The 24758-nt window shown below is 40.3% G+C and overlaps 1 protein-coding gene across 1 annotated transcript in view; it reads left to right on the top strand.

Moving 5' to 3' along the window:
* The window catches only part of SCML4 (Scm polycomb group protein like 4), a 184760-nt gene that overhangs the window by 136223 nt on the left and 23779 nt on the right, over positions 1-24758 (top strand). The gene's annotated exons all lie outside the window — the stretch shown is intronic.

Below are 24758 nucleotides of genomic sequence, written 5' to 3'. Positions count from 1 at the left end.
TCCCCTAGACAGCAGGTAATCTGATATAGGTTATATATACACATAATAACATTAAACATATTTCTGCATTAGTCATGTCATAAGAGAAGAATCAGAGCAAAAAGGAAAAACCTCAAAACAGAAAACCAACAGCACCAAAAAGAAAAGAAATAGTATGGTCCAATCAGCATCCATATTCCACAGTTCCTTTTTTTCTTCTGGATTTGGAGAGCCTTTTCCATCATGAGCCCTTTGGAACTTTCTTGTACCATTGGATTGGTGAGAAGAATCTAGTCTATCACAGTTAATCAACACATAATATTGATGATACTGTGTATAATGTTCTTCTGGTTCTGCTCATCTCACTCATCATCAGTTCATGCAAGTCCTTCCAGGTTTCTCTGAACTCCTCCTGCTCATCATTTCTTATATCACAATAGAATTCCATTACATTCATATGCCACAACTTGTTCGGCTATTCCCCAATTGATGGACATCCCCTCAATTTCCAATTCCTTGCCACCACAAAAAGAGCAGCTATAAATATTTTTGTACATGTGAGTCCTTTTCCCTTTTTTATGATCTCTTTGGGAAAAAGACCCAAAAGTGGTATTGCTGGGTCAAAGGGTATGCACAGCTTTATAGCCCTTTGGGCATAATTCCAAATTGGATAGACTTCTATATCCAACTGAGTGTGTATGTTATTCCCTCTTTGAACCAATTTTGATGAGAGTAAGATTTAAGCTTTGCCTGCCGCCCTCCCCCCATTTTCCTCTCCATTATAATAGCTTTTTCATACCTCTTTTATGTGGCATAACTTAACCCATTCAATCTCTCCCTCATTCTTCTTCCAGTGCAATTTTTTTTCTCACACCTTTATTTTGGTTTTTTGGGTATCAACCCATGAAAGTCACCTTATAGTCATACCTTCTATTTACATTTACTCTTTCTAATTGCCCTTATAATAATAAAATTGTTAAATTATAAATGTTATCTTGCCATATAGAAATATAAACAGTTTAACCTTATTGAATTTTTAATGTTTCTCTTTCTTTTGTCTTTTTTACCCTTTTATGTTTCCCTTGAGTCTTGTATTTGGAGATCATTTTAAAAAATTAAACTCTTGCCTTTTAATTAGAAATGCTTGAACATTTCCTATTTTGTTAAATGTCCATTTTCCCACTGAAAGATTATATTCCATTTTCTCAGTTAGGTGATTCTCGGTTGTAATCCTAACTCCATTGCCTTCTAGTATATCATATTCCAAGCTCTGCAGTTCCTTAATGTGGAAGCTATCAAAACATGGGAAAACCTGACTATAGCTCCATGATAGCTGAATGTTTTTTCTTTTTGACTGCTTGAAATACTTTCTCCTTGATCTGTGAACTCTGGAATTTGGCTATGATATTCCTGGGAGTTTTCATTTTCGGATATCTTTAAGGAAGTGATCAGTGGATTCTTTCAACTTCTATTTTGCCCTCTGGTTCTAATATATCAGGTCAATTTTCTTTGATAATGTCTTGAAAGATGCCCAGGTCTTTTTTATCATGGCTTTTAAGTCATCCAATAATTTTTATGTTATCTCTCCTGTATCAATTTTCTAGGTCAGTTGTTTTTCCAATGAGAAATTTAACATTTACTTCTATTTTTTTTTGTCTTATTGTTTCTTGATGTATCATAGAGTCATTACTTTCCACTTGTTCAATTCCAATTGTTAAAGAATTATTTTCTTCAGTGAGCTTTCATACTTCCTTTTCTATTTGGCCAATTCTGTTTTTTAGGGAGGTCAAGCTGTAAGTTGCAGGCAAGGTACCACCCTGCATTGGTAAAGGGAGTTTCCAGGGAATTCCCTATACCAAGGAAATCACAGACCCAATCCCTAATCCCTATCCTAAAGGTCTATGGATATGACCAAGATTTAGAGAATCAATTTTACAGATTAATTTACCCAGTGTTTATTGTGCATTGTTACCATGGAAACAACATTCAGGGATACTCACCATGGGTGAGCCAACTAATAATAGTGCCCAAGGTCTTTGAAGATCAATCAGTCAACAAGCATTTATTAATAGTCTACTATGTGCTAGGAACTGTACTAAGGACAAGGGCATTCAAAGAAAAAAAATCAAGCAGTCCTTGCCCTCAAGGAGCTTATATTCTATTGGGGGAGAAAATGTACATAAATAGGTAAATACAGTGCAAATAAATACAGTGCAAATTGGAGGGAGTCAATGATAACTGGAGGGTAGAGGTAGAGGAAGGACAAACCTTGCTCTGGAAGGTGGTACCTGAGCTAAGTGCAAAGGAAACAAGGGATTCTAGGAGGTGGAGATGTGATGGAAATAGGAAAAGCCAGTTTTGAAGCCTGGATCCTGGAAATGGAGTGAGAAACATTGAAGGCCAGTTTGGATAGACTGTAGACATCAGGAAGGGGAATAATGCATTATAAGGCTGGAAAGGTAACTTGTGGTCAGATTGTGAAGGGGTTTAAAAGCCTTTTTAAAAGAGTTTATGATTGATACTCTATAAAAAGTGTGCTCCTGGGGCAGCTAGGTGGTGGAGTGGATAAAGCACTGGATTCAGGAGGACCTGAGTTCAAATCCAGCCTCAGACACTTAACACTTACTAGCTGTGTGACCCTGGGCAAGTCACTTAACCCCAATTGCCTCACCAAAAAAAAAAAAAAGTGTGCTCCTTTGAGACCAGCATTTTAATTTCCCATTATTGTGGTTTATTCACCCTCTCTATTATGTCTCTGGTGGTCCTCCCAATCCCTAGTACTATCATACTGATAATTCCTGATGGTATTGCCAAGCAATTGAATCAATGTCAGACTGTTCGAGACCAGAGGAAGCTCAGTAGTGTGAATTGGACACTAAAGGGTCAGAGGTCAGCAGTCTCCTCTATTGGTAAGTCTCCTTTGACACCATCATGTTCTTCATCAATGTTATGAAGTATTCAGCTGGGAGACTCACAATCAGGCATGTAATACCATTCTATCTGCCTTTTAGCACTCGGCACCTGTTGGGTTTAAGTAGACTGCTACTCTAGAATGTTTATTTTATCCCCAACTAGTTAGCATTCCTAGAGTTAATCTTCTTATACTAATTGATAATTATGTCCACTCCTAAATTGGTTACATATCACCTTTACTCAGGATTGCTTACTTTTGAGAGGCTTCTATTCATAACTGGGTATATCCTAGTTAGCTACAACATCTGATAAAAGCAGAGGTCATGGGAGAGAGGAGTGTGAAGGTCATGGCACCAAAAAGGGTCATTACAAGCCTGAGCAAAATTGCCTACAATGCACAGGACCTAGTGTTGAGAAGTGTGGAGATGTGAGGAAAGGCCACACAGGAAGCCAGGAGCAGAAAAGGGATGAGGAGCCAAATCTTTTCATTTTCTATCCATTGCTTTTATCCTAAGGTTACATAGCCTCCCACTGTTGTACCTCATCACTTCTACTGGGATATGCATAGGATTACAGGGTCATCCATTTAGAGATAAAAGAGACCTCAGAGGTCAATCGGTCCAAACCCTTCCTTTTACAGATGAAAAGACTGAGGGTAAGGTAATTGTTTGATTTTTGTTTTTTGGGTGAGGCAATTGGGGTTAAGTGACTTGCCCAGGGTCACACAGCTAGTATGTGTTATGTGTTGGAGGCCAGATTTGTAAATTTTTTTTTTTAAACGGGGCAATGGGGTTAAGTGACTTGCCCAGGGTCACACAGCTAGTAAGTGTCAAGTGTCTGAGGTCGGATTTGAACTCAGGAACTCCTGAATCCAGGGACACTGCTCTATCCACTGTACCACCTAGCTGCCCCGAGGACAGGGTAATTGAAGTATGACAATGCCCAAGATCATAGAGTCAGGATGGAATATTTTATCTAGACTGTGAATCTAACCTCCCAAATGAAATGCAAGCACTCTACATATGTAAAAGCCCTTCTGAGGGTATGCGCCTGTTTTGTCACCTGTAACAGGGCAGGGAGGAGAACAAAATAAAGCCCAGGGCCTTGATCAGCCAAAAAGAAGAGGAAAGGAAACCCCACCCAGACAGGTGAAGGAAGAAGAAAACCATGAAGACTCTCTTCCTCTTCTGGGTTTCCTCCCTTTGCCCACAAAGCAGTCTGCCTCAAAAGTAACTCTCATTCTCTGAACAAGAGGTTCCTTTATATCCAGCCTAGAAGCTGGCTGAGATCAAGGCTGGCTTACTGACCTCTCCAGTGGACATCATGGGGTCATAGATTGGAGCCTGGATTGTATCTGAGAAGTCAACTAGTCCAACCCCTTAATTTTACAGATGAGGAACTTAAAAGAGGGGGGAAGAATTGAATGTCAGAAGTGAGATTGGAGCCAGTCCTTTGACTTCAGAAATCATGAAGCTTTGCACTGGACCTCAGTGCCTCAATAAGAAGGTGCAGCAGCTAGGTGGCACAGTAGATAGAGTGCCAAGCCTGAAGTCAGTAAGACTCATCCTCATGAGTTCAAATCTGACCTCAGATACTTATACGCTGTGTTACCCTAAGCAAGTACATCATTTAACCCTGTTTGCCTCAATTTCCTCATCTACAAAATGAGGCAGAGAAGGAAATGGCAAACCACTCCAGGATCTCTGCCAAGAAAATCCCAAATGGGGTCATGAAGAGTCACCCAGGACTGAAAAAATGACTGAACAACAACAATCATAATTCTAGAGAGGACCCCCATGTTCTCTGACCTTGTATATTTAAATTAATATAGAGAAATGTTGGGAAACTGTCTTCTAGTATTTGAAGAACTGTCATGTGGAAGAGGGAATACATTTTTTTGGCTCCAGAAAACAGAATTAGAAGCAATGGGTAGAAGTTGTAAAGAGGCAAATTTAAACAATATAATAAAATACATTCCTAACAATTAGAACTCTTCAGAAAGAGAATGAGCCGTCTTGGGAGATTGTGGGTTCTCCATCACTGGAGGCCTTCATTCATTCAATGTGTATTTATTAAACTGATGCTGGTGATATAGAATGGATGCTGTGGTCCCATCCAATCCTTTAATTCTGGGATTCTTTGATCATTTCCCATACTACACCTACCTTCCTCTTTCCAACTAAGTCTCTTGGTCTTTGGTGTTGATTCCAAGCTGGTTTAGCTTTCAGATTGTACTCATTTAAATCCCAATTTCCACCCTGACCTGGGCAAGTCACTTAACTTCTCATTAAAGCTTTTACTACTAATCTCTACTTATCTCTGCCAGTGGTATCTTGCATTAGGAATGATAACAATAGTAATCTAGTATTATTCAACAGTTTCTAAGAACTCATTAAACCTTCCCTATGCCTCCATGAACTAGATCATAAAGATCTTTAGTTTAGCACAGTGCCTGGCACATAGTAGGCACTTAATAAATGTTGAATTGAATTGAATTTATCCAATTTATTTGAGTATCAATGAAGACTGAACCATACTTTTTTTTTTTTGGTGAGGCAATTGGGGTTAAGTGACTTGCCCAGGGTCACAGAGCTGTGCCACCTACCTGCCCTAGAACCATACTTTTTAAACTTTTAAAAATTATCCTTGTGGTTTTAGTCCGCATTTTCTTTTGCACCATGGCTAATATGGAAATGTTTTATGACTGCACATGAATAATCTAGATTAAATTGCTTGCCTTCTCAAGGAGGAGGTAGGGATGGGAAGGAAGGAAAGAATTGGAAAATCAAAATTAAAAAGAAATGAATGCAGGGCAGCTAGGTGGCACAGTGGATAGAGCATCGGCCCTGGAGTCAGGAGTACCTGAGTTCAAATCCGCCCTCAGATACTTAATACTTACTAGCTGTGTGACCCTTGGCAAGTCACTTAACCCCAATTGCCTCACTTAAAAAAAAAAAAAGAAATGAATGTTCAAATTCTTTGTTTGAATGTAATTAAGGAATAAAATAAAATAAAAATTAAATATAAGGGAAATAAAGAATCTATCCCCATTTCAAAGCCAATGAGGCTCTTGCTTGCCTGCTTCTCCTGAGTGGATCACTCTGTATTACCTAAAACTCTCATTCAACAGTCACTAGTCAGGAACACACAACCCGTAAGTCATATTCCCCACCCTCTTCATTGTATACCCCTTGTTGGAGACTACTGTCCCCCATCAATAGGCTCAGAGCTCTACTATAGTGTGAGCCATGGAATTTTTAAGTCTGAACCTAGAATCCAAGTGATAGAGCTTAGCTCTGCTTATAAAAATTCATTTAGGAACAAACTATTGTACATCCCAATTAGATCATTATACTTAATTGCAGTATTTGCACATAGTTTTTTTTTTTTAAATGAGCTGGAAGAGGGGGAAAGATTCTCTAGATAGAAACCTGGGTTAATGCAAGAATTTAAAATAGATTCTTTTCCTTTTTAATCCCTGAGTAATTTCTTGGCTGCTTTCAAATGGAAAGTGTCAGGCTCTCTGTTTGAAGCCCTAAGGAAATATGTTCCATATACAGTGAGGAGTTTTGGAAAAAAGACAAAAGATACTTCTCTTCTGCTTGTATTCACATCTCAGGACAGCTGAAATCTGGGGAGAGATTGTTGAATTCTATTGGCTGCGTATTAGATTAATTTAATAGGAAATGTGTCTTTTCAAGTAAATTAAAGATAAGGTAATTAATTTGTTAGCTTGATGAGATTCACATACATAATAATCTATGTCAGAGGTTCTTAACCTGGAGAGTCTACAGACTCTGGCGCGGGGCGGGGGGGGGGAGGGGTCTATAAACTTGGATGGGAAAAAATAGATCTTTATTTCAATATAGTAGCTGGCTTCTTTTGTCATTCTATGTATTTTATGCATTAAAAATATTATGATGAGAAGAGGTCTGCGAACTTCACAAGACTGACAAAACAGTCCACACCACACACAGATTAAGAACCTGCATTATATGTCATTCAAAAATGGCACTATCTGGGGTAAAATTTGGTGGTGGTGGTGATGAATTTCAAAAACTTTCTGCTGTCACCAGCCTCTTTTTGAATGTGGGGAAGGGGTGGGGAGAGACAAGCCAAAAATATTGTCCTAGGGACCTTTCCCTTCTGAAGAAAAGACCTTGGCAACCCTTGAAAGGACCCCCAGCTAGGGAGGAAAATCACTGGGGATTTTTTCCCTCCATAGGTGAGACAAGCTAACCCTCCAACAAAATGAAATCGATGCTTGACTGTCGGAGGTGACCTGACCTTGCTATTACCCAGCTGGGGCCCAGGCCAATAACACTCAAGCTACATTTGGATGATGGAAAGGCTTGGCCCCACCTAATAGAAAGTATATGTGTATGCCTCTGACAGAACACCCCCCCCCATTCTTTCCTGATTGGTAGGCTAATTATAGGTACAGACTAGGATCTATTAACCTCTATCAGTACCCACAATCCCATCCAGTCTTTTCTTTCCTGTGACAGATATTCTATTAATACTTAGCAGGCAGCTAGGTGGCACAATGGATTGAACTCTGGGCCAGAAATCAGGTAGATTCGAGTTCAAATTCCTTTTTTGACATTAACTTTGGGTCCTTGGGCAAGTCACTTAACCCTATTTGCCTCAATTTCCTTCTCTGGAAAATGGGGATAGTAATAGCATCTTCCTCCATAATAATTTAAAAGTGTTTAGCACTGTGCCTGGAACATAGTCAATATTATATAAATGTTGGCTATTATTATTATTGTTACCTCCAGTGAAAACCCTTCAAGCTCTCTGTGGTCAGTTTCGATGTCTTTTGACCAAGTACAAGGATATAGTATATGAATGAGAATCCTTGCTAAAAAGATGGCCCTTACTTTTGAAGTTAAAGCTTACAAAGAACTCTAGATGCTCTCTCACTTAAGTCTCCTTACAACCTAATGAGGCAAATATTAAAGGGACTATTACTCCCACTTTGCAGAGGAGGAATCTGAATCTCTGAGAAGTCATATGACTTGATCACAGAGCTAATAGCTCTTAAATGCAGAATTTGAACTCAGATCTTTTCTGATACTACATCCAACACCCTTTCCACACTTGTAATGAAGGCTTTACAATCTTTGCAACTGAGACCCTCATGGCAAAAGGAACCCAAGGGACTTTGGAGGAGACTTCCAGCCACCTCTTGGATTACTGTCCTACTCCTTCCTGTGAGCATGGGGAAGATCTCTACCTTGCATACACTTTGTTTTGTTTTGTTTTGGTTTTTAGTGAGGCAATTGGGGTTAAGTCACTTGCCCAGGGTCACACAGCTAGTAAGTGTTAAGTGTCTGAGGCTGGATCCGAACCCAGGTACTCCTGACTCCAGGGCTGGTGCTTTATCCACTGCGCCACCTAGCTGCCCCCTTGCATATACTTTAAAGGGCACTAATTCCTCATTAGCATGCATATGGTTTATAATATTACAGAAGCTTTATAAAAGGAAGAAGAAAAACAAAACAGAAGACTTTGAATGGACAACCACGAATCCCATAGACTCCACAGTGTAAATTCTCACAGTTCCAAAGAGGATTTGTCTGGCTGAGGAATCCCCATGAATCTTTCTTAGGTTCACCTAAGGTTCAGACAGAATACACCAATGGGGTTTTACTTTTTCCCTTGCTTTTCTCAGAGGGTGGCTCCACAAATTGCTCTCTGCTGCCCTCTGCTGGTAAATTCTTGGATCACTTACCAGGTCCACTACACCGGGCCTCTTAAATTTTTTCCACTGGTGACCCCTTTACACCCGAGATATTTTTACATGACCCTGGGGTACATAGGTATATAAAATAGGTATATATAACATTTTATTGTTGCCAAATTTTTCATGACCCCCCCCACACACACACACATTTAGTTACTCAACCCCCTATGGGGTCTCAACCCACAGTTTAAGAGGTTTTGCCCTAGCCCACCTGTATAGGTTGTTTTTGTTTTTGTTTTTGTTTTCTTGGCAAGGGGGTTGGGGAAAATTAATTTGAGAGTTTTCTGTTCTGCATAATATTGTGGATCTTGGGCTAAAAGAGAGTTCAGAAATTATTTAACTCAACCCTCTCATTTTTAGAGAGGTTGGAAACTGTATCCTAGACTAATTTGCCCAAGTATTTACATAGCACTTTAAAGTTTACAAAACACTTTATATTATTTTGTCTTATCCTCATGATAGGTAGGTACAATTATTACCCCCATTTTATAGATGAAAATTACCTGTTATTCTGAAGACCTGGACTTGGATTCTATTTCCAACATTTACTAGTTCATGAATCTGGTCAAGTGAGTTAGCCAATTTCTCTGGGCATCAGTTTTTTCATCCATAAAGTGGGATAATAATATTTTTCTGAGTAGTTATTGTGAGGCTCAAATGAGATACTATATGTAAAGGACTTTATAGACCCTAAAGAACAAACAAATGTGAATTATTAACAGTAAAAATTATGGGGTTGAATGAAGTAACCTCTAAGGTCTCTTTCAGTTTTAGATCTATTATTTTATGACTTGTTTCTGACTTACAGCATCCCCTTGGAAGGACCACTTACACAGGTGTGTGGGAGCTAACACCAACAAGTTAGAAAGACGATTGATTAAATTTTCAGTGTCAACCAGCTATAGAGCTAATTGTTTAGTTTTCCATGTGAGCATTTGCCCCTCTGAAATCAGCAAAGCTACTAATTAGGACTTGATTTGATTTAGTGTTTTGTTGTTTGTCTAGGCTTAAATTAATAATGCAGATTAAACTTAAAAGTTTGTCATGTGTATATTATTTTTTCAGAGAAATTATCATTAAACACCAGCACACCTCTAATTCCCATTCTCTGCTTCCATTTCCTAATCTATGGAGAAATTTCAGAGCTTTCCCTTATAAAGACCTTCCACTCAGTGGTGTTCTGAGATCCAGAAGTTCAATGATTATATTTTAATCTCTAGAATACTAAATAAATCTATTTTGGAATATTATAATTACGGTATCTTCCAGAAGTCCCAGGCACATTCAATCTGTTAAGCAGACTTAACATTCACACCTACAAGTCTTGACAAGAAGAATAAAAGTATGAAATTTAAATTCCTGCTCTTCTTAGTATTTGATTATGGGATCATAAACTTAGAGATGGAAAGGAATTTAGGTCACCTAGTCTAACCCACTCATTTCACAAAGAAGAAAACTGAGCTCCATAAAAGTGAAGTGACTTTCCCTGATTTCATGCAGCTATGACAGCTAGGTGGCCCTGGAGTGGAGGACATATCTCACCTCAAACACTTACTAGTTGGGTGACCCTGGGCAATTCACTTAACCCCAATTGCTTTAAACATCTCAGGCCATCTCCAGTCATCCTGACATGTATCTTGCCACTGGACCCAGATGGCTGTGGAGAAGAGATGGAAGTTGGTGACCTTGCACAGCCCTCCTTCACTTAAATCCAATTCACTGCAAGTTATGACATCACCTCAATGTCATGGTCCTCTTCAAGTATGAAGGACAAACAACAGTTAGGAAGCAGAAGAGACAGGGTTCGAACTTGGGTTCTGTGACTCCAAATTCTGTGCTCTTTCTACTGACACCATGGAGACTCAGATTGGCTTCATGTTGGTTTTCTATTTTTGATTAACCCAGCCACTTATCCATTTGAAATCATAGGCAATGGATGGGTAGGGGAGGGATGAAACATTGGCCTTGTGGGTGGTATTCCTGCTGCTCTCTGGCAGCTTGTGACTGATCCCAGAGATCTCCATCTTCTGGCATGTTCTCACCCCTCCTGCTCCCTAGGGATGAAGAACAAGTTGCTTGGCTCTGTTTCCAGGTACCATCTGTGGCTGTCTTGCCTGTTTGGGGTTTGTATAAACTCAAGCAGCCTGTCACACACACCTCATGGAGTTGGAGATTGGGAAAGGTAAAGGAGCTGTTAACTTTGGATCTGTTTATATCCTGGCTTTTCTCAAGGTGGGAGTTTGAAGATGATGGAATGGGAAAGAGGGTGATGAGGGGGAGAGGATTTTATTGGAAAGTAAGGAAACATGCCTGAATATGGGCTTGACCCTTGATGTACATATAAGAATGTGTGTATGTGGGACCCTTGATGAGATCATAGGGGAGTTTACTGATATCCCCATCTGCTAGCATGTGTGTGGCAGAATTACCCATGCTGGAGCCAGCAGCCAGGTGTTTTTCTGGAAGGAATCAAGAAAGAGGTAACAACTAAGTTAAGGAAGCAGGAAGATCCCAGTAAATGTTAAAACAGATGATTGACTAGGGGAAAAAATAAGCAGGGAGATCTTTGGTCAGTATCACCTAAGAGAAAAGGTCATTAGATTTCACTACTAATTAAGGATGTCTCCTTGGACAGATCACTTACTTTGTTCTGCATCTGTTGCCCCATCTTTTCTGGATATAATTGGGGTAAAGTGGCTTGCCCAGGGTCACACAACTAAGTAAGCCTCTGAGGTCAAATTTGAATTCAGTTCCTCCTGACCTCAGGGCTGGTGCTCTGTCTGTTTCACCACCTAGCTGCTTCTTGTTTCCCCATTCTTTTTTTTTTTCCTTTTTGCAGGGCAATGAGGGTTAAGTGACTTGCCCAGGATCACACAACTAGTAAGTGTCAAGTGTCTGAGGCTGGATTTGAACTCAGGTCCTCCTGAATCCAGGGCCGGTGCTCTATCCATTGTGCCACCTAGCTGCCCCTATGCCAATAACTTTGTATAAACAAGATAGAAGCAGAAATTCTGAGGGTGAAGGCACTAGCTAGATAGCTTTCCTCCCTCGTCTCAGAGTTGGGGGAAGAGTTACAAAGAACCATCTCATAGAAGAAAAGTTCATCCTATCATTTCAAAAATGGAATCCACCAACCTTGGATGAAAAGCCCCCAAATAACCTCTTCCATCAGAACCTTAAAATAAAGCCTTAGGCAAGAGCATGAGCATTCAGGCTGGAGGAAGTTCAGATGTCAGATAGATTAAAATTGTATGTTGCTTTCTGGTCTACCTATTATATGAGAAAATATGATAGCACTTAAACACACAGAAAGGGGTCACTGGGTTAAGTCCAACACTGAATGATTTGAGCTAAGGAGACAGGCTTAAAAAGAAAATCTATACTGGCCTGAGAAAAAGTTAATGGGAAATGTAATTGAAGCAAATAAAATGATAAAACACTATAGGCAATGCAACCTGAAGCGCCCTTTGACCTAGGGAAGGATGAAACAAAAGGGCATGAAGGGATATGGGGTAGGGAGGGAAGTCACTCATGGCAGAAAACATGATGGGTTTTTATCACAGGGAGAGCAAAGGGAAGGGCATGGCTAGAGAAACCCCTAAAGAGTTGGAAGAATCCAGAGATCTCCATTGAATAGGATACAAGAAATATGCTAGGTTTATGCAATTAGGTTAGCCGTCTACTTAAAGATCCATCCCAGAAGAGTCTCATCTCTGTCTCCCTGAGTTCTGTGACTGTGCCAAGCACTGAAACGATTGTTCGCCCCAGCTGACTGGGAGGGAACCTAGAGGTTTTATTGTCCAAGGTAAGTGATGTAGTCTTAGTGCCTAGAGGGGAATGGTGGGGTGGCCTCCTAGGGGAATGGGGACCGAATGTTCAGCCAGAGCTTCTAACAGGAGATACACAGATGTATCCTTTGCATCATGAAAATGCCCCAGCCTGAGACTTCTCATTAGATTCACTGAAAAATCAGAGAGCCTGCTTGGTGAACTCTTTTAAGAGAAGGGCTTGTGTTGAGCATTAGCTGATAGGTAAAATTACCTATGCCACATCTATTTACAGTTGAATGTGCTGTGTTCCTGAATATATATATTATATAAGATATATTTTATAGAGAGAGATGGATCAATTGATAGCTAGCTCTATAGATAGATAGATCAATAGATTGATCGATCGATAGATAGATAGATAATTTTCCCTCCTTTCTGAGCTGAGGGGTTAGGTTGCTGTAGCCTTAGCAAACAGCTCAACCAGCTGAGCTGTGAACAAACCCTTCATTTGGACATTGATCAGTTGGCTGGGGGCTTATTGCCAGCTGAAATGTGCCCATTAAGTCCAGCCATGCAAAGAAATCTTGTGAAAGGACAGAAAATCATTTCCCGAGGAAAGCCAGTGAGTCTTAAACAAAGGGATGGGGAAAACTATTGAGGGATAAGGTAACAGGCAGAAAGCCTTCATTCAAATACCTCCTCCCTTCACTTTGCTAAATAGGGAACTAATGAAAGGTGTATATATATATATATATATATATATATATATATATATATGTATAATGTGTATGGGTGTGTGTGTGTGTGTGTGTGTGTGTGGAGAGAGAGAGAGAGAGAGAGAGAGAGAGAGAGAGAGAGAGAGAGAGAGAGAGAGAGAAACCTATAGCTCACAGTATTAGACCTTGTTCCCTCCGTACTTAGTGGATTTTGCCTACAATTTTACTACACAAAGTCTTAGGAGTAACCTTAATTGCACTGAAGTTTTTAGCATCTAGATTAATGTTGCATCTACTTTCCCTAAAATTCCCTTTAAAATGTTGATATTTTAATGTTTTTTTACAAGACAATAATTTCCCTAAATCTCCTTCTTTCCTATTATGCCCCCCCCAGCTCCCTAGTAACAACAAAAAAGAGCCAAACTAAATGGACCAGTATGGCAACTGTGTTAGTTTGTTTCTCCCAGATCTGGTATTCTTAGTTATCTGACCTCTGGATTCAATATTAGTCAATGCACTTATTCTGAGTTCATTTTGTATCATTTTGTGATTTTTAAAAAATTTATATTTTCACTGCTAGTCCTGCTTGCTTCAGTTCATAGAACCTAAGGTATAATAAATTTGGAGCTGGAAAGGACCCAAGCAGCTTTCCAGTCCAACCCCTTAATTTTACAGATGAGGGAAGTGAGGCCTAGAGAGGAGAAGTGACATTCCCAAGGTCATGTGGGTGGTAAGTAGCAGAAGTGAGATTCAACTTAGGTTTCATCACTCCAAATTCAGTGTTTTTTCCATAGTCTTCCTAGGTTTCTCTGAGGTTCCCCAGTTGTCATTTCATATAGTATATTAATATTTCATTGTGTTTGTGGCCACAGTTTTGTTCTGCCATTCTCCAATCGAAACAAACACACTTTATTTCTAGTTTTAGGCTACCATAGGGAAAAAAAAGTATTACTATGTTGATTTCCCCAGAAATATCTGTCTTTGAGGTTTCATTTGATTCCATCCCCCCAACTTAATGGGTATCTTTAATCTCATGGAAGTCAATGACTCACAGGCAATGCACATTATGTGACCAGCTGACTGAGGCAACTAAGGGCCCTGGCTACAATGGGGTCTGCCTCTTGGCTCCCATGGATCTTCTGTTTGTTGCATGCTTTCTTGTTTACTTTCTCATCCAGCCCCCATCTTTCTCCTTCTGCCTCTTTCTTTTGAGCCTTCTATTTCTAAATAGCCAGATACCCCATTTCTGGTTCTTTTTTCATCAGGGTAGTGGCCAGAAAACATTAAAAAGGTATTCTTGGATGAGAAGGCTTTCCTTGCTGTTGTCAAGACTTGTAAGAAAGGATTTTCATTATAGCTGTGGCCACAATTGTATCAAGGAGGGAGGTAACATCTAGCTTCTCTGAACATGCAACCTTATACAAAGTTTGGGTTCCTGAATACATTATATTTTATTCTTTTTTTTTTTTTTTAGTGAGGCAATTGGGCCTAAGTGACTTGCCCAGGGTCACACAGCTAGTAAGTGTTAAGTGTCTGAGGCCGGATTTGAACTCAAGTACTCCTGACTCCAGGGCCGGTGCTCTATCCACTACACCATCTAGCTGCCCCCTGAATACATTAAAACACTTCACTTTGAGTGGGTGCATCCAATTCTAAAGTGCATTCTCCCCGCGGCCCCCCCTCCCATATGAAAGATTGAGATAGACAGCTGTTCTCAGAGGAGGAAATTCCCTACCCCCAAACATGGATGGTTCTTGTCCATTTTGGAAAGTGGAAGGGACTGTCTTATTAAGGTAGTGAACTTTCCATCACTGGATATCTCCAAGCACAGACTGGTTGGCTCCTTCTGGTGGAGATATTATAGAGGGCATTTATGCTTGAGGAAGGGGTTGGATTAGATGGTCTCAGGATCTGTGATTCCAAGGTTAGTGGTGGTATGGAGAACTCTGTTGCTTACAAAGGTTGTCAGAGGTTGATCCAGGAAACACCAGCAGTTGTGGCTGGTTGGGCTTTGGGGATTTTTCTGTTGGATATCATATCAAAAGCTGACTGTTCTTAGAAGAGGCAATGATTCACCAGTGGCATCATTACTTCCCGATGGAGTCAGAATGTTGAAAAAAAAAAAGAGAGAGAGAAAGAAAGAACACACACTCAAACATACACATCCCCCCTATGGTTCAGTTGACTTGGCTTGGATTTCCTGGAGTCCTCCTCAATAATTAAATGGGCTTGAACAAGGGAGGCTTGATTGACTTCCTTTTGGTTTAATGGGAGTAGTTAGGGGTGGCAGGATCGCTGAGCTGAATTGGGAAGGGATCTTTTTGTAACCGCTGGAGAGAAAATGATACCGAAAGTTCAAGCCTGTCAACAGGCATGTATGGTTGCTGTTACTGAACAGACACATGGCTCTCGGTCAGGGCACCCACACAACTCAACCAAACATCCGCTTGCCCCTGCCTCCTTTCTCCGTGGTGTGCCTTTCCCCATCATTCTCTACCAAACTGAAAAATGCAATTTTCTTTTTTAATTGTCTTAACCATTTGCGAAGAGAAACTTATAGGGGTGGAGGACAAACACATATTAAGCTGGTCTGCACATCAGGAGTCAGAAAGAGCTGGGTTCAAATCCTGCCTCTAACACATTCTGGGTTTGTATCCTATTGCTTGTCTTCTCTCTCTCTCTCTCTTTTTTTTAGTGAGGCAATTGGGGTTAAGCGACTTGCCCAGGGTCACACAGCTAGTAAGTGTTGTGTCTGAGGCCGGATTTGAACTCAGGTCCTCCTGACTCCAGGGCCGGTGCTCTATCCACTGCACCACCTAGCTGCCCCTGCTTGTCTTCTCAATGGGTGAGGGAGGGGCTGGAGGGTGAAAGAATTTGAAACTCAAAATTTTAAAAAAGAACGTTAAATAGAAACACATGTGTGTATGTATGTGTGCGTATATGTATGTGTATGTATATATAATCCTTCACAACCCTGGCTCCTTCCTACCTTTGCAGTTTTTACTCCCCTCTACTTCCTTTATGATCCACTGAGGGCCAGCACCTGCCTTCTTACTAATCCTCATCTGTGATATTCTTATCTCCCTACTTCATACCCTTTTCCCCCTCTTGTCTGCCATGCCTGGAATGCTCTCTCTCCTCACCTCTGCCTCCTGGTTTCTTTCAAGGCTGACCTTAAATGCCACCTTCTTCAAAAGGTCTTTCTGGTCCCCTCTAACTGCTGGGACCTTCTCTCTAAGGTTACCTTCTCTCTACTCAGTAAATACCTTGTATGTACGTGATTCTTTGCATTTTATTAACCCCTATTAGCATGTGAGTTCTTGAGGGCAGGCCATTTCTTTGTATCCTCAGTGTATAGCACAGTGACTGGCTTTCAGTAAGCGTTTAATAAATGTTTGGTGATTGTCTGACTATGGGCAAGAGAGATATGAGTTAAATGAAAAGAGGCAGGGGCAGCTAGGTGGCGCAGGGGATAGAGCACCAGCCCTGGATTCAGGAGGACCTGAGTTTAAATCCGGCATCAGGCATTTGATACTTACTAGCTGTGTGACCCTGGGCAAGTCACTTAACCCCGATTGCCTCCGTTTTTTTAAAAAAAGAGGCAGATAGAGGTAGCAGAAAGCGCCTTTGAGGCAGGAGACTTGAGTTATAGTCCTGCCTCTGTCCTCAATTACCCGCTTGCCTTGGACACCATCTCTTTGAGTTCCCATTATTCTCATTTATAAAATGAGGTTGCTGAGCTAGCTCCTAGATCTCTATCACTTTTTCCTTTCCCCCCTTAATATTGCATAGATCTGTAACTAAGAACTTTTCAGCCAGTGAAATTTATTGGACATGAAGATGAGTTAATGATAAGAATCAGGGCATTTTCTTCCTAGGAAAACATCTACATAAGAAAGATACTTCTCTGCAAGGGTTTCCTTAGGTACAATCCTGGCTGAAGTGGTGGGGGTGAGAAAGGAGATATAGGTACAGATTTATAACTCCTAGTATTTTGTTGTTGTTGTTTTAAATTTCTTTTATTTTTAGTTTATGGAATGAAACAAGCATTTCTACAATACAGTAGAATTTTAAATAAGATGATTGCACATTAAACTACAAATCTAATATGTATAACTTATTGTTCCTTTTAGATATATAATAAAGTTATCATGTACATTTCTTTTTTTTTCTTCCCTAGTATGTTTTGACCTAGTCTACCATTGGTCTGTCTTACACTGTAGTCATTTTTACAATCACTCATGATTCGTGTTTATCTGTCATGAATATAGTCATGGAATATACAAGGTTTACATTTATAAGTGATAGGAGAAGGAAGCTTTATCTGGGTTTGGATATTTCTTATCAGTTGAGAAAGCAGTCATGGTTCTCTCCTAGGATCATGGTATTTAGAGCTGGAAAGAATTTTCATGTCACCTAGTCCGTCTCTTTCATTTTACTCTGTATATCTCACCCAGAATAAAATTGACTTTTCTATAGATTTTTGGTTGGTTTGATAAATTATCCACATAATTCAAACTTTGACATACCTCTGAATCTCACTGGTTCGTCTTCTATAAATAGAATTCCATTAGCATAAGGCAGTGTGGTGCAATGGATAGAGCATTGAATCATGGAGTCTGGAAGACTTGGGGTTGAATTCTGCTTCATGCACTTACTGCATGTGTGATTCCATGTAAGTCATTTAGCTCCCAGTCATCTTCTCACTAGCTGCCTTGAAGATGAGCCAGAAAGTCTGGGAGGATTTAATCTTTTATTTTCAAAACCCTCCCAACCTTCTGCCCCCTACCCCAAATCCATTAACTCCTGCCCTGACTCCTCCACCAAGGCCAAGCACCTTCCTGCTTCACATAGACCTCCTCTTCTCACACCTTTCAGGTTCTTAAATCATAATCAAACCCTGTCACTGTTCCTGGAAAGGGTGTGTCAATCCATCCTTTGTGGTTTTACCATCTTAGCAACTTTTCAAGCTAAAATAGCCAATCCAATGACTACCATTTCCCTCTCTGTGTAACCTCTCCTTTTAGAATGCCAGCTCCTAGCTATGGACCGATACCCACCATTCTGAAAATCAGTTCATTAATTATGCAAATAAAATGGCTAAAGTGCCCATACCCTTTGAGCCTTTGTTGGCCATTTGTTATGATAAAGACATTGACGAAAATGTCTCTAAATAGACTAAAATATTTATGGCAATGCTTTTTGTGGTAGCAGAGAATTGAAAATGAAGTAGAAGCTTATCAACTGGAGAAATGACTTAACAAATTGTGTTACATGGAAACAATGGAATATCACTGATCTCTGAGCAACAAGGAACATGATGAATGCAGACAAGCAAGAAGAGAATTATATGAACTAATGCAAACCAAAGTAAGCAGAGACAAGACAACAACATATACCAATGACAACAATGTAAAGGGAAAGAACAACTATATAACAATCAAAAGCAAATGTTGTAAAATTACAAAGAACAAGCATGGCCTCAAAGAACAGACATAAAAGACCACTTCTAGCCTCTCCCTCCACCCATGGGAAAGGGAGTTCATGGGTATGGAACATTGCAAATGACATCAGATTTTTATGATGCTGATTAGGTTTGTGTATTGTTTTCTTTTGTTCTTTTAAAAATTAGTTATCTGTATGACCCTGGGCAAGTCACTTAACCCCCATTGCCCTACCAAAAAAAAATTTTTTTTTTAAATTAGTTGTTACATGGAATGGTTTTCTGGAAGAGGAAGGTACAGGGGGAAATATGTGTGATATAAAATCTATCAAAAACATCTTTTCTTTTTTTAAAGAATGTAATCTCTTAGAAGGCAGGACTGGTTTTGCTGCTTGCATACTTGTATCTCCAATGATTAGCACAAATGCTGAGCACATGATGAATGCTTAATAGATACTGTTCATTCATTCATTTAATCTCTTTCAATGTTAGTTTCTTCATCTGTGAAATGAGAGGATTGTAATTGGTGTTCTTTGTCCAACTCTAAATCTATAATCCTTTGACCGGCTAGGTTCCTGGCACCTTTTATATTATCTGATTTGTTTCTCTTCGATTGTAGACAGAAATTTTCTCTTTCTTTCCTTTTTTTCTCCTTTCCTTCCTCTATTTCTCTTTTTTGCCTTTCATTCTGTTCCAGTGTGTGCCCCAAATTTTACAATCACCAGAAGTGTTTGTTCTCCTCTCTCTTCCACTCCCCTCCTCTTTGCTTCTCTCCTCTCATGCACGGCTTCTAGAATTAGGGAAGCAGGGAGGCCACACCAATCATAGCCTTTACACAGCTGCCTCTTTATCACTGCTCCCTTTTAAAAGGGATTAATAACAATAACAACAAATCTTACCAAATAGTAGAGCATGCAAGGGGATTTTGAAACAATTCGGGGACTTGTCTTCCCAGCATCTAGAGCCAGTGACACTCCTACCACCCCTTGCTGCCTTGGGGCCCAAAGCCACTTTCTCTAGGAAGCTGTCTTACATACACCTCTACCCCAGACTCCCTTTAGACCCCTTCCTGAGGATGTTCTCTCCTGACCCTGGGGGAGAGATTCAGCAGAGAAGGAGGAAGAGTGAGCCCTCAAAAATTAAGACACATTGTTTTCAATTAGTTTAAGGAACTTTGTGGTACCATTGTGGGACAGGAAAGCTCTTTTGCCTTAATAATAAAATATACCTATATACTTGTACTCAGGCTAGCATATAGTAATATCAAAATGCTTAGGGGTAGCTAGGTGGCACAGTGGATAAAACACAGGCCCTGGATTCAGGAGGACCTGTGTTCAAATCCGGCCTCAGACACTTGACACTTACCAGCTGTGTGACCTTGGGCAAATCACTTAACCCTCATTGCCCCACCCAAAAAAATGCTCAGTCAGGGCTCCAACACCTACTAGCCATGTTGTCTTGGACTAGCTATTTAATAAATGTTAAATATGATGAATTGAACTTAATCTTCCCAAACCTGAGTTAAGAAGTCTATAAAATAGGAATCATAATAATACTTATTACTTCATCGGTATCATCATTAACAAGAATTTACTAAGTGTGTAGTATGTGCCAGGCCCATACACAAACCATAAGATACAAAGAAAGGCAACCCTCCCAAAAAGAATAATTCACATTCTAATGAGGGAGACAATATACAAGTAACTATGCACATGGAAGATATATACAGCATAAATGGGAAGCAATAGCAGATGAATGCGCTAGAACTGGGAAGGCCTGGAGAAAGTCCTTTTGCAGAAGGTTAGAGTTGAGCTGAGTCTTTTTTTTCCTGATAAAAGTATTTTATTTTTTTCTAGTTACATGTAAAGATAATTCTCAACATTTGTTTATACAAGCTTTCCAATTTCAGATTTTTCTCCCTCCCTCCCCAAATTATAGCTGGTGTTTATGTAAGGTTCACAAAGCACTTTAATATGAGTTATCTTCTTTTTGTTTGGTTGGTTTTTTTTTTTTAGTAGGGCAATGGGGGTTAAGTGACTTGCCCAGGGTCACACAGCTAGTAAGTGTCAAGTGTCTGAGGCCAGATTTGAACTCAGGTCCTCCTGAATCCAGGGCCGGTGCTTTATCCACTACACCACCTAGCTGCCCCTGAGCTGAGTCTTGAAGGAAGGCAGGGAAGACACAAAGGAGATATGAGGAGTGAGAGAATTCCAGGCTTGGGAGACATGCTGTAAAAAGTCATGGAGTTGGGGCAGCTAGGTGGCACAGTGGATAAAGCACTGGCCCTGGATTCAGGAGGACCTGAGTTCAAATCCAGCCTCAGACACTTGACACTAGCTGTGTGACCCTGGGCAGGTCACTTAACCCTCATTGCCCCGAAAAAAAAAAGTCATGGAGTTGGGAGACAGTGTTGTGTAGGGAGAGCAACAAGGAGGCCAGTGTCTCTGGATCAAATAGCATGGGACATAGGGTGGGGAGGAGATTGAGGTCTGAGAAGGCTGGAAAAGTCGGAAGGGGATAGGTTGTGAAGGGCTTTAAAAGTAGAACAGAAGACTTGTTGATCTTTGAAGTAATCTGGAATCCACTGGAGTTTAATAAGTAGGAACATGAAATGGTCAGAACAGAGTGGGGAAAGACAGGAAGCTGAGCCAGAAGGCTATTGCTATGGTCCACACATGAGTGGATAAGGATCTGTACCAGGGTGGTAGCTATGTGAATAAAGAGAAGCAAACATGTCTAAGAGATGTTGTGAAGGTAGAAATCACAATATATATGTTTTTAACAGTTTATTATGTAGCTTTATGTAAGCAAAGTATATCATCACAAGCAACTTAATCATTAAGCCAAGCAGAATCTATTCTCCAAACTAGACATCTAGGTGACATGTAAAGTGTGTTTACAAAAGCAGACATTTACGTTTAATATTCTTTTTTTTTTTTTTGCGAGGCAATGGGGGTTAAGTGACTTGCCCAGGGTCACACAGCTAGTGTCAAGTGTCTGAGGCTGGATTTGAACTCAGGTCCTCCTGATGCCAGGGCCAGTGCTTTATCCACTGTGCCACCTAGCTGCCCCCTACATATAATATTCTTAAAAGAAGTAGTTCAACAGATGTGGGTGGTTGTGCTTCATGTTCTTGTTAGATAAAGAGTGTTATTCCTGTATTCATCCTTGGGTTGATAATGCTTAGACTTGCAATGCTTAGATACCTAAAGGTGTACCTCTTTACACTTTCAATCTTACAAGAGAAGTAGATATACACTAGATACATGAAAACCTTGTCCCTGAGCCTAAATGGGCTCTTAAGGCATGGTCTGGTTATTATGCTAAATGTATTGTAAAGGGAACAGATGACATACATTTCATGAAACCACAATATTTAACAACAGAGTGGCCATATGGGATGAGCACTACTAGTGAGGAAGGTAATGATACAGAGGTTGTGAGGGGCTGGGAGGAATGGTGGTGTCCTGAACAATGAGAGGGAAGTTCAGAAGAGGGGAGGATGTGAGGGGGGAACATACTGAGTTATGTTTTATACATGCTGAGTTTGAGATATCTATGGGGCATCCAGCTTGTGGTGTCTAATAGGCAGTTGGAGATATGAGACTAGGTTAGGATAAAGGTTAGGGCTAGACAAGTTGATCTAGGAATCATCAGCACTGTTGTTTGTCCTTCATTCTAGAAGAGGAACATGACATTGGGAAGTGATGTCATGACTTGAGGTGAATTGGATTTAAGTGAAGCAGAGCTGTGCAAAGTCACTAACCTCACTCTCTCCTCCAGAGCCATCTGGGTCCACTGGCAAGATACACATGAGGACAATTGGAGATGGCCCCAATACAGTGTGAGACCTTAACCTTTTTAAGTTAAGGTCTCCCAGTTCTCAGTTTGTCTGAGGCAACACCTGTTCAGTGATTGAGGCTAGGTAAGAAGTGAAGTAAAGAATGGCCTCTTTTACCTAGACAAATAAATGGAGAAAGAAAGGATGGAAAGAAGGAAGGAAAGAAGGAAGGGAGGGAATGAGGAAGTCTGAAATGGGAAGACCCTCGGGGCTTTACTTACATCAGCATAGAGAAAATTAAATCCTTGGGAACTGATGAGATCATTAAGTGAGAGAAGAAAAGGGAAAGAGACCCAGGATAGGGAGACACACATGGTTGGTGGATGTGATTTGGAGGAAGAATCAGCAAAGGAGAACAAGTAGCCACAAAGGTAGGGGAAAAAACCAAGAAAGGGCATTGTAACAAAAACCCAGAGAGTGGAGAATATGGGAAAGAGAGTGTTAGCCTATATGAAAGGCTGCAAAGAGGTCCAAAAGACCGTGAATTGAGACAGGACCATTTTTGTTTGTTCATTAAGAAACCATTAGTAACTTTAGAGAGCATGGTTTCAGTTGAATGAAGAGACTGGAAGCCAAACTACAGAAAGTTTAAAAGATAGTAAGAATAGGGAGAGTAAAGGTACCATTTGTAAATGATATTTACTCAGAGCCAGCAGGGATATTGGGATGACAGAAGTGGGGAGAGATGAGTATGTTTGTAGACAGCAGGGAAGCAGCCAATAGATAAAGATTGAAGAATAGGAATGATAAAGGGGGCAATTTGCTGGAGGAGATGAGATGGAACGGGATCAAGGGTCCATGTACAGGAGTTTGCCTTGGCAAGAAGGCTTGCCTCTTCCCCTAGAACGGGTATAAAGAAGAAAATTCAGGGGAAAGGCATTTGAGTGATGTGAGAGATGGAGAGAAGATTAGTGGTGGAAATCAATGAGCTAATTTTATGTTAAGCACTTTGTAAAATGTCAGTTATATTGGTAGACTATACATTATATTTACCATTTTATTGGTTATTGCAATTATTTCTATCTTTAAGCTAACCATGTATTCCCACCATCATAATGGCTCAGAGCATTTATATACTGCTTTCAAGTTTGAAAAGCACTTTCCCCACACATCTCATTTGAGTTTCACAACAAGCCAATAATAGCACCCTGCCAGGTGGGTGCTATTATTATCTTCGTGTTATAGATGAGGTTAATAGAGGTTAAATGACTTGTAAGGATCCCACAGCTAATGTCTGGGTCTGGATGTTCCTGATTCTTTTTCTGTCCCTCTATCCACTACACCACACTGCCTAATCATACCTCTTTTCTGGATGCCAAACATTTTCTGACTTACATTTACTCATAGATAATTAAGAATTTACCAGCCACCTAGATGGGCAGGAGTAGCTTTTTGCTTCTTGCCTGTGTTGAGGAAGGAGAGATTAGGGAAGAAGAAAGGAAAGAATGCTGGAAGATTCTGTTCTATGGTCCGGTATAATTGGTTGCTGGGCAATGGCCCTAGGAACTCTTTTCAGAGAATTTGACTGCGATCATAAGACTCATGGGCTTCCTGTGTGGTAGTGCTTGAAAAATGCAGGCATCTCTCTTTCTCTCTGTCTCTCTCTGTTTCTCTCTCTCTCTCTCTCTCTCTCTCTCTCTCTCTCTCTCTCTCTCTCTCTCTCTCTCCTCTCTCTCTCTCTCTCTCCCCCCCCCTTATATATTTTTTGTATCCCCATAGTACAATGTAAGTTCCTTGAAAGCAGGATCTGTTTCATTTTTATAATTGTGTATCCCGGGGGCAGCTAGGTGACTCAGTGGAAAAAGCACCGACCCTGGATTCAGGAGGACCTGAGTTCAAATCCAGCCTCAGATACTTGACACTTACTAGCTGTGTGACCCTGGCAAGTCACTTAACCCTCATTGCCCCGCAAAAATAAAATAAAATAAAATAGAATAGAATATAATTGTGTATCCCTGGGGACTGACACAGTGCCTGGCACATAATAGGCACTTAATAAGTGCTTATTGATTGAATACTTGTGCACATGCTACATCCCTCCTTGACAGAATGCAAACTCCTTGAGGGCAAACATGTTTTCTTCCTTTGTTTTGCCTCTGTATTCCTAGCCCCCTAAGCATCTTCTATGGCACATAGTAGGAGCTTTAAAATTTTTGTTGAATTAAGTTTATTATGTAGTTAAGTAATGAGCTATCCAGATTTGTACAAATCCCCATCTCTAAATGCTTCTTTACATCTCTATAAAATCAACCAATGCGCATTTATTAGGGACCTACTATGTGCTTGGGTACTGGGGATACAAAATCAATATAAAACAGTCCCTGCCTTCAAGGAGCTTATATTCTAT

The sequence above is a fragment of the Dromiciops gliroides genome, chromosome 4, assembly GCF_019393635.1.
Source record: "Dromiciops gliroides isolate mDroGli1 chromosome 4, mDroGli1.pri, whole genome shotgun sequence".
Classification (NCBI taxonomy): Eukaryota; Metazoa; Chordata; class Mammalia; order Microbiotheria; family Microbiotheriidae; genus Dromiciops; species Dromiciops gliroides.
The sequence above is the reverse complement of the archived record's forward strand: the minus strand, read 5'-3'. Positions and strand labels throughout refer to the sequence as shown.